Here is a 7,738-nt window from a genome sequence, read left to right as displayed (position 1 = left end):
TGATGTCAGTTTGCAGGAGTCACTTGTGTCTCCGATAGTGGCCTTATTTTTCTTTGTTGCAATATTCAAACAATCATACATCCTGCACCCTTCACATCCTTAGGATTTATTTTGCCACTCTGATCCACAGTTCCCTGAATAGAAACCCCAGCATTTCCTTTGTTTAACAAAACTCATTCACCCTGGTTCTTGCTGTGATTTTGCACGAGGTGCTTGGTACTCTCATAGCAGCCTGAGTTTGTTGTGGTGTCTACTTCAAACGAGGTGGCATCCTGCACCATGTGGAACCTCTGCAGGCAGTCAGCTACTCGGGGCCACGTGCCTCTGAATAAAAATGCCGGCTATTTCCTTCGTTAACAGGACTGACCTGGGAAGGCCCAGGTTTGTGGAGTCAATTTGCAGAAGGCGCTTGGGCCTCTCAAAGCAGCCTTAGTTTCCCGGGGTGGCAGCTTCGAACTGGGAGACATCCTGCCCCATGCAGAACCTTAGCAGGCAGCCAGCCACTCAGAGCCACAGACCCTCAAATACAAATGCCGGCCTTTTCCCATGGCGGCAAAAATCTCCAGCCCAGACTGCTGATTCAAGTTGGCTACAGGTGCGGGGCAGCACACGTTGGAGGTGGTTGGTGGTTGGGACGGGGAGACATGCGATACACTTCAGAATATGAGGAGGCAGCTGCCCACTCACAGGTAAGAAACCTCTAGCTGTCATCACATTTATGCAAGTCGTAATGCGCTACAAGAATGCTAATGAGTCTCCACTTCGGGTGCAAAGGAAGGCCGCCTTGCCCACAGGCAATTTCCTGCAGTAGCCGGGCTGTGGTCCCTTGGTCAGCTACAACTGAGAACACCAAACATCACTGCACCATCTTAGCTGCACAGCAGCCAAAACCCAACAATTCTGCTACTCGCCATTCTCCTAACAATGCCTGGCTCCTCGGGCCGCACGCTTCGGCCGTGCTCAGAGGGTGACGCTGTTGTCCCGGGGGACAGCCTGGGTTAAGACAAGGTGTTTTGGCATTGCTGAAACTTGAGTGGACCCTGGCTCCTCCTCACAACTTCCGCAACTTTGCCCACAGGCAATTTCCTGCAGTAGCCGGGCTGTGGTCCCTTGGTCAGCTACAACTGAGAACACCAAACATCACTGCACCATCTTAGCTGCACAGCAGCCAAAACCCAACAATTCTGCTACTCGCCATTCTCCTAACAATGCCTGGCTCCTCGGGCCGCACGCTTCGGCCGTGCTCAGAGGGTGACGCTGTCATCCCGGGGGACAGCCTGGGTTAAGAACAGACAAGGTGTTTTGGCATTGCTGAAACTTGAGTGGACCCTGGCTCCTCCTCACAACTTCCGCAACTTAGAGCAACTCCTCAGCAATTCCTCAAGGCTCCCCGGGTGACACCGTCAAATGGTCAAGGCTTCATCACGGAGCCCTGTACTACTTCCCGAATTCTCACAAGAGCAACAAACCGGGCCTGTTGGCCAGTTGCTGAGAGGGTCTCGGCATAATGCCAGTGGACCAGCTAAAGCACACAAAGCAGAATGGAGGCTAAGAGCTGCACCAGTAATTAAGCCCTGAACAATAGCAACTGCTTCTGTCCACCAGCCACTGTGCACCTTGCCCACTTACCTTGACTGCTGGCATCTGGCTTTACTTCCTGAAAATAAAGACAAAGAACAATGCTGTGAAACAGAGTCACCACTTACGCTTCACCTGCAACAACAAACGCTGACTGACCTTCTTGGGGGAACCCACTCACCCAGCGTGGGGCGCTCTGCCACGTATGTCATCTGGCTGCATCTGAAAGAAGGTTAGGACAGAAGTCAGAGTGCTGCAGGATAACTCAACAGCTCCAGACATCTATAGTCAATCTACAAATCTCATCTGGAGGCCACCTACACCCTGCATTACAAATTTCCAGGCCCTGGGACTTGTCCCATTTTAACTACACCAGGCTATGCAGCAGGGCAGAGCAGCTTCAGCCCAAATACCCAGACACCCGTGACACAGAACAAGACAAACAAGGGGACACAACAGGGAGAGAAAGCTCTCGGCGAGAAGGCCCGCAACGAACGAGACAACGCGGAACAACATGACCTAGGTAAGACTGACGGCGAGCCAATGAGGCTCAGAGAACCCTGGAGGAACAAGATCTTAATTGAATGACTTACTCCAAGCACCACAAAGATGGATGCCTGAGAATCCTACGGTCAGAATGCTTTATCTTTGCATTTGCACAAGTCCTAATGCACTAGAATAGATCGTTGCCATGCACAGCTGTCGAGAAGAGCTCAGAACAAGACCTTTAAAGACATCTGACTGGATGCTTCTAAAGAGAGATGCTATGCCAATGACTGTCCAGGCTCCCAAGTCAAGAGTTTGAAGAAATCAGCACTGGGCCGAGTAGCACAGATATGTTAGATGCAAAGACGGACACCTGGATTTCTGATAAGCCTCTCAAAGGACTAAAGCAAAAGACATGCAACAGGAGACACCCAAAAGACACAGAAGGCACAACAGACAAGTGACACAAGTGACATGCACCGGGACTGCTTCCGGGACTGCTGTGCCCTGAGCACCTCGGCACCGTGAGACTTTTTCTTCATGTGGCCTAAGGGACCACCTCTTGCACATCCCCGCCTCCTAAGCTGCTACTCAAAAGGCCCTCCCAGCACCTCGCCTTCATTCCTCTGGGTGTCATAGCCCTCGACTTATCTCTCGGATGTCCAGGGATGAGAATCCACATCGTCTGGTGGGAAGGAAGGCCGCTTTTCTCACTAGGAATTTCCTGCAGTCACCGCTGTGGTCCCTTGGTCAGCTACAATCAAGAACACATACATAAATTTAAAAAAGAACAATACCTAAAAATTCCACCAAAAAAAGTCAACTCCATTTTCCCATAACCAAACGCAATTACAAAGACCCCATGTCCAATACACTTAAAAAACCCTTTAAAATCTATGCAAAAAAATACCCTTAAATCTAAAAAAGGCCTGCTTCTAACCAAATAAAATCAAAAAACCCATGTCTTGTAAACTGTATAAATGCATTAACCTAACAGTTCAGACCCATGAAAATATAAAACCTTAGTGAACACCATTACATGCTACCCTTATCACAAAATATAAAACAAAACATATTTCTATTACTAACCTAACACAAATATCACAAAATTTAACTGTAATAAAACCTAAAAAAACTCACTAAAAATAAAATTTTAAAATTCTATTTTGACCCAACAATTCATACATTCTGAACATGAGCTTCCTCCAAAACTAATATTTCAAAAACCCAAAAAACTCAAACATTTAAAATAACTACTACAATGCCAAGAACTATAAAAGACATAAACACCTAACCTCAACTATCTAGGACCATCTGTAATAAAACTTCTTTAAAAACAACCCAACAAACATCCATTACCACCTCAACAATACACCACCAGCAACACCAAGCAACTCAAAATACTCTAATCCCCCTCCAAAAAATATTCCAAAAATTAAAACACCAAAAAGTAACCAACAAAACCTACTCAGCTTTCAACAGCCCTGTTTAACCTATACACAAATCTGAAACAAATCAAAATTAACCACAAACTACTGTACCTTAAATAACTCCTGCTGCTCATCCTGGCTGGATGGTGACAGGGAAGGCAGCAAATCCCTACTTTGAGCCTCGTTCAATCCCAGCTACCAGTGATGGTGCAGCATAAACAAAGAGCAGCACCACAGGTCCTGGGGTAACTTTATTCCATGGTAAAACTTCCCCTCTTCAGCGTCCCAGGACCCCAAACTGGGGGCAGACAATGACTTATAAACGGGTGCAAGTCCCAAGGGGAGGATAAAATCTCTAACAAATCAGGAAAATTTGTGACACAGAACAAGACAAACAAGGGGACACAACAGGGAGAGAAAGCTCTCGGCGAGAAGGCCCGCAACGAACGAGACAACGCGGAACAACATGACCTAGGTAAGACTGACGGCAAGCCAATGAGGCTCAGAGAACCCTGGAGGAACAAGATCTTAATTGAATGACTTACTCCAAGCACCACAAAGATGGATGCCTGAGAATCCTACGGTCAGAATGCTTTATCTTTGCATTTGCACAAGTCCTAATGCACTAGAATAGATCGTTGCCATGCACAGCTGTCGAGAAGAGCTCAGAACAAGACCTTTAAAGACATCTGACTGGATGCTTCTAAAGAGAGATGCTATGCCAATGACTGTCCAGGCTCCCAAGTCAAGAGTTTGAAGAAATCAGCACTGGGCCGAGTAGCACAGATATGTTAGATGCAAAGACGGACACCTGGAGGGAAATTACTCAAAAGAAGGCAGGCTGGGGAAGAGACTGGCAGTTAATAAAAGGAGGAGTAAAAGGATTCTGGGAAAAGGACAGGGAAAAAAGGAACAGCATAAGGAAACTACAAAATTACAAAGCAAACAGTAAACATACCAATAAAACAAAAACACTACAGCAAACTCCACCACTAAACACTACAGTAACAAACTTATTACAACTCCAATACCAACTAAAATCCAGAACAACAAAATAACACACCACTATTAACATTACCAGTACATTTTTCTCCATTCCTCTAACAAACAAATACAAACTTCCATTTACCTTCACTTAAATAACATACAATACACCTATAACCAACTACCCCAAAAATAAAAACACAGTCCTAGCATCCACCATAAATTCATCCAAATTAAACTAAAAAAAACCTCCAAAACATTTACAATGAACCAACAATATTAGATAAAAGTATAATAAAAATAATTTAAAAACTCATACAAATTGTCCTAAAAAACAACTCTACCATCAAAAAAGCAAAACCAAAAAGCCTGAAAAAGATCCAATTCCTAAAAACAAAATAACAAAAGAAACAGCATCAAATTCCCACCAATATCATAAAAAAGTCAGAATAGCTCCACCAGCCAACAAAATACCCTAGCCTATAAGAAAACTCCAAACCACCTCAAAAACAAACACTAAAACACAATTCCTCCTACCATCCTAACCACAGTTATTAAAATGCATATTCTAGGCAAGAATGTCCTCTACCCTGCCATCAATTCCACATAATACAAATTACTCTCATCATACATCGCACCCGTATCAAAAATCTAAATCACACTAAAACCTTGAAAATAATTACAAATTAACCCCAAAATAAAAACTTTAATAATTAACTAACAAAAAAACCCAAAAACAAATAACACAAACTAAAAAAACTCCACCATACAACCAACTACCAGGAAAAAACCCACACTATGCTCTTTTCACTAACAATTCTTATCACATCACAAAAATGAAACAAAATTCAAAACCAACCCTATAGAAACCCACAGAGCAAATGTCAGAAACCACAAAAAAAAAAAAAAATCCAAACAACTTACTAAACTCCAAATTGTACAACAGACCCTATGTGTTATTAAAAAAAATAACCAAAACTCTATCTCTGCACTAACTCAAAGAGGAACCAATACTCTATAAAATTAACTTAAAAACCAAACAAATTACCAATATTTTAAAAATCAACAACAATTAAAAAATAACTACTCAAAATAACTACCTAAAAAAATCCACCATATAAATACCACGTCCCCAAAAATAAAGCTAATAAAAAACAAAATACATCAAACTAGAAAAAACTCAAAAAACTAAAATTAACAAAAAAAAAAAAATATTCCTAACACAATAAACCCAAAATGCCTCTATCCAATAAAACAAAAATACCACCTAGAAATAAACACGAAGCCTAAAGATAAATGTAAGCATAAACAATACCTCCCTAATTATCCGTAACCATAAAACATACGCTACAATCTAACAAACCAAATAAATAAAACCCCGATAATATACTAAGCAATAATGCAATTATAAATATATTTTAAACCTCACAAATAAACTACACGGCGCTACCTCAAACCAACTGAAACAAATGCTACATACTCAACTCACCCCAGTGAAAGCCACCGCAACAGAATTTAAAACCTACCTTCTACTTCGTGCTATGATCCATAAAAACCATAGTACACCTTAAAAAACATATCTTAAAAAAACCCATCTATTTTAAAAACATAATATCCCACCAAAAAAAAAAAAAATCCGACAACAAAACTCAAGTCGAAAAAAACCTTATCATCAGCACCTGAACCAAGAACCACAACATTCAAGAAGTTCACAACATCCCGTACCATACACCAACTGCAAACAAAACGAAACGATACAACAAATTCCTCAAAACCACGACATAAAAGAACTCTGAACAATTCAAACCCGCGCTCCCGGCACCGGAGGGAGCGCGGCTCCCGGCAGGAAAGCGGCTCCTCCGAGCCCCGCACCGGGAGCGGACGGAGCTGCCGGGAGCAGCGCAGCGCCCGTGCCGCCTCTCCGGCCCGGCACGGCTCCCATCGTCAGCCCAGCCAAATTCCCCTTCCACCTCAGCATCTCTCCCGGCGATGCCAGGAGCGCTCCCGCGCGGGAGCGTTTGGTGCCGGGCCACGGGCAGAAGAAGCGGCCTCAAAGGCAGCGGCACAGCCGGATTTCAACCCTGCACACGCTGCGAGAGCCGGAATTCCCTTCAACTGCACCCCCGAAACTTTTGCAACAACCTTGTTCATTGGTGACATTGCTCCTACTTTTGCAGTTACAATGGCAAAAAGTTTTGCACAGGGGACGGCAGAAATTTATCATCAGTGCAAAATCACAAGAGACAAAGGACTAAAATAAGTCTTTGAAGGAAGGCAGCTTCATTCCTTGTTTTAAATCCATGTGCCAATCATTAGCCTTTAAGGGGAAAGTTCATTTCCAGACATCTCTTGCTAGTCAAAAAATCTGTATGTCTGTGGAAGATGTAAAGAAGCACCTGCTTCTTCTCTTTGCAGCTTTTCATTGGCATCCCTTTGCCAATGCCACACCAGTAAATGCTCTGCTGCTGTAATAACATGTGAAGCATCCTTCTTTTCCTCCCATAAAACAAAAACAATCCTTCACCAGTCTACAACACATAAGCTGATAACAACAAAAAATGACTTTGACATAAATGGTGCTCACCTCGCTTCAACAAGGGCAAATAAATGTGTTCTCCCCTTTGATTTCATCCCCTATAATAGCAGAAAAAGAGGTTTTCCTCAAATTATGGAAAAAGAGGGATTTTTACCTCAATTCAAACCCTTTAAAAGGAGGGACAACAGGGCTGCCCCCTCAATTTAAACCTTAGGATGATGAAAATGGTGGGGCTACCTTCAAATCAAACCGTAATATGACAACATTTTTACCCTTCCATTTAAAATAGAACACAGGCACTCCCTATCACCCCTGTGATACCCCTAACACCCTAGAAAAGCCAATCAATACCTTGAAAACCACAAATGAAGGGGGACCCCCCCCGTTCACACACAGACAATAATGGAAGAAGAGACGCTTCCTTCTTTTTAATTTCTTCTGCCCTCATAACCGCCCTCCCCACCTTTTTTTTTTTTTTCCTGGGGCACCGGGGAGGGATCGCCAAGATGAAATTGAAAAGGGAACGGACAAAAGTCCCCGCTACAAATCCACACCGGCTCACCTGTTCGGCTGCTGCTTCCCAGCACGAAGCTTTGTCCTTCGGCACCTCCTTTAAGCAATGCTCCAAGCATCCAAGTGTGTATCCAGGTGTTCCCCCAGACTCCGTGAGAAGCTCTCACTGTCCTTCCATGAGGCAGCCCCGGGAGCCCCCCACAGACCCCTC

This window comes from Pyrgilauda ruficollis, unplaced genomic scaffold (genome assembly GCF_017590135.1).
Source record: "Pyrgilauda ruficollis isolate IOZ18807 unplaced genomic scaffold, ASM1759013v1 scaffold118, whole genome shotgun sequence".
In the NCBI taxonomy this organism is placed as follows: domain Eukaryota; kingdom Metazoa; phylum Chordata; class Aves; order Passeriformes; family Passeridae; genus Pyrgilauda; species Pyrgilauda ruficollis.
The sequence above is the reverse complement of the archived record's forward strand: the minus strand, read 5'-3'. Positions refer to the sequence as shown.